Source organism: Myotis lucifugus, unplaced genomic scaffold, assembly GCF_000147115.1.
Source record: "Myotis lucifugus unplaced genomic scaffold, Myoluc2.0 scaffold_22, whole genome shotgun sequence".
In the NCBI taxonomy this organism is placed as follows: Eukaryota; Metazoa; Chordata; class Mammalia; order Chiroptera; family Vespertilionidae; genus Myotis; species Myotis lucifugus.
Genome location: NW_005871070.1, coordinates 1,910,754 through 1,913,890, shown reverse-complemented (window position 1 = coordinate 1,913,890; position 3,137 = coordinate 1,910,754).

Here is a 3,137-nt window from a genome sequence, read left to right as displayed (position 1 = left end):
GCCGCCGCGCGCGCCCCCTGGGCCCCCTCCCACCAAGCCCCCTCCCCCAGACCCGGCCCTCACTTTGTTTGCAAAGCAGCGTAATTGGTTTAAGCCCGGAGGCTGGGGGAAGAGGGAAATGGGGTGGGGGTGGGGTGCAACCCCCTTTGGAAGAGGAAAAAAGAACAACAGCCTGGGCGGGCGAGCGGGCGAGGAGTGTCCACAGGACCCGCGCAGCCGGGGAAGAGCTGGGGCGGTGGCGTTGGAACCCAGACCCGGGGGCAGAGCTGGCTAAACGACCCAGGGTCTCTCCCCAGGGACCTGCAACCTTTTGGATGGCCCGACAGCACCCCGTCCCGCGCCCCTCCTGCTCCTCTGCTCGCGCCCAGCCCCCACCCTCCTGATTCCTGCCCTAAAGTACAACCTCACGCCCGCCCTTCCGGACTTCAGGCTTGAAAAAGAAAAAAGTCCCACTTTTGCCCGGTCACTAGAAACTCGGCCATCTGAGTCAGCCGAGCCCAGGGACGTTAGGCCGAGCGGGCTCCTGGCTAGCAGAGTGGAGACGCTGCCACGAAAGCCGTACCTGCGGCTGAGAGCGGGTGAGTCATAGCACCGTTTTATACCTTTATGACATAACTTTTTTTTCCCCTGCCTCGGTCCGCTCTACTCCCCTTGTCATCTGTAGCAGTCACAAAGAGGAAGAAACTGCGAACAGATGTCTGCGTGATAGGGCAGGCGGATCTGAGCCGGGCAGTCCTCCCTCTGCCCAGCTCCTCCTCCCACCCCCCTTCCCCAGCCTTGGGGACTGAGCTGGAGGCGACCGTCCGGTTTCTGATAGGGAAAGGTCAGGGGGAGGGGACAGCTCCCTAATGAAGCGCCTTAGCTGGGAGAGCCGGGGCGCCGGCGCGGGACTGCAGCCGCTCGGCTAGGAAGGTGCCGGGCGGAGCCCGCGGTGGTCTGCGGCGGCGCCTGGCCCAGCCTCTGGCTTGGACGGGCCGGGCTAGGACAGTAGGCTCTCACTGGGTTCCTAATCGGTCCGGACATTTGTGGGAAGTTCTCTCCTGAGCAAAGTCTCTCGACTCCCATGAGGCCCTGGGTAGTGGGTTGCCCACAAGTCCCGAGGAGACCAACTGAAGTGACTGGGAGACTGGCGCGAAATTGGTGATAGGTTTGCGTGACGGTGCATGTGTGAGTGTCTGAGCGTGTGTGTTTTAAATGTGACCGTGTGTTTCTGAGTGTGTCATACCCTCTGTAGAAGCACCAGGCTTCTTTAGCAACAAAATGACCAAGAATCCACAAAATATTCTTGTTTGGCAAAGTTTTAAAAATGTTATAATCTCATTTTGAGAAGTGTGTTTTAACTTGTCCTCCAAACCGATACCCACCCCCGCCCCCCTTTGTTCTTTTAAATCTTTCTTCCTTGAAATCTGGCATCAGAATCAGGTTAAATCCTTGAACCAAACAAATCTCTTAAATCAGCAGGGGAGCAAAGAGGGTGAAGATGTGCAGTTAAGGAAATAAAAAAAAAAGATAAAAGCATTGGATTACAATTCCCCTTTTTTAACAGAAAGGGGGGGGTACCTCACATTGTAAGAAAAGGAATGAGAGTGAAATGAAATCCACCTGGAAATCAGAAGAGTGGGCGCCCTGCCTGAATGCAGCCTCGCAAGTCAGACCCATCACTTTGTGTAAATGTGTTGAGAACCGTGGGGGTCTGCACATATTTCCCATCAGCAGCAGGACCTTAGTTCCACTTGTAAAGAACACGGATGCTTCGCTTCCTCGGCCTGATTGGAGCGGGTGGGTGCGGGCGGGGGCGGGGGCTGGGGCTTTCGGTGCTAATGAGCTTCCTTGTTCCTTCCGTGGTGGCACTCCGACGCCGTCCTGGCATGACCAGGGCATGTTTCTATGGGTAGTGACAACTTAGGAACAGCTTTCATGGTGCACAGGAAGCTGGTGCTTTAAGGGGGCAAAACTGCTTTCACTTGAAAGGGGGTCAATGAAAGCAAGTATTTTTCCTCTATTAGCCTACATTTGCCAAACCTACCAGGCCTCATCTCAAAAAAAAAAAAAAAAAAAGAAAAAGAAAAAGTCAACCTAAGTAAAAGAATAAAGCCCTTGTTCACAGCGGGATGGCCAAAGCGAAGTTTCTCTTGAGCTTCCTCAAAGCCCAAAACCGGTGGTCAAGAGTGGACGCTGCCAGCTTTAGAGCCTTGATCCGGCTGGGGGGTTCCGCGATCCGCAGACCCTGCAGACCAAGGCATTGCCGTGAGCACAGCGCCTCCTGTCGTGGGGAGGGAGCGCTGAATCCTTCCGATGGCGCCCCTAGCAGGCTTCCCCGGGGAGACCGGGACCTGCACGCCTTCCGCGGCCAGAGATTTTGGTCACACAGCCGACTGCCTAAGGCCTAGGTAGAGGAAAGGTGGCACCTCGGTTAGCTCCCAGTCTCTCCATCTCAGTGGGCGGTATTCCAAGACACCTAATAAATTTAGGAGGTGAAGGTTTGGTGCACCCAGATCCAGCCAGTCATTTCCCCAAGGTTTAAAGACGAGTCATCTGGGCCATTCCGGATCTTTGATGTGGAAAATAAACAACAAATAAACAAAGCTGCTGCCTGGGGTTGCTGGCCAGTGGGCAGTCAGGTGGCACCCCTGGCGGCTGCATCTCGGTGGTTTCCAACGTCTTCTCCCAATGGGCCCTGTATTTAGGCTTTGCAGAAGACTGCTGCTCTTTCCGGGGAGCTAGACCTGTGTTCAGCCTTGGGGAGCCACGAGGGCAGCCACATGGCGGCTCCTGGGGAGTCCCGGGCCAAACCTGGGCGAGAACGGGTCTGCGCGAGCCTGGGACGCCCGGGGTGCCGGGGCAGGCAGGCTCCTGGGGCAGAGAAGTCAGGGGGCGGTCAGACAGTGGGTTTCGGGGTTACTCCTGGGGCCCCAGGGAAGAGGAAGCGGCTCCGCCCTTCCCGGAAGCTGAGCCTTCCACGCCCGTAGGGTCTGCACCTCACACCCCCTCGCATGGGGAGCAGGCGGCGCACGGTCCAGCGGCCAAACTCGGCACCTCCCGCTCCCCTTTCCGGCAGTGCCTGGGCGCAGCCCCTTCCCTAGATCTTCTCCGAGGCGACGAAGGAGCGGAGGGTGACCGCGGCGAGAGATGAATGA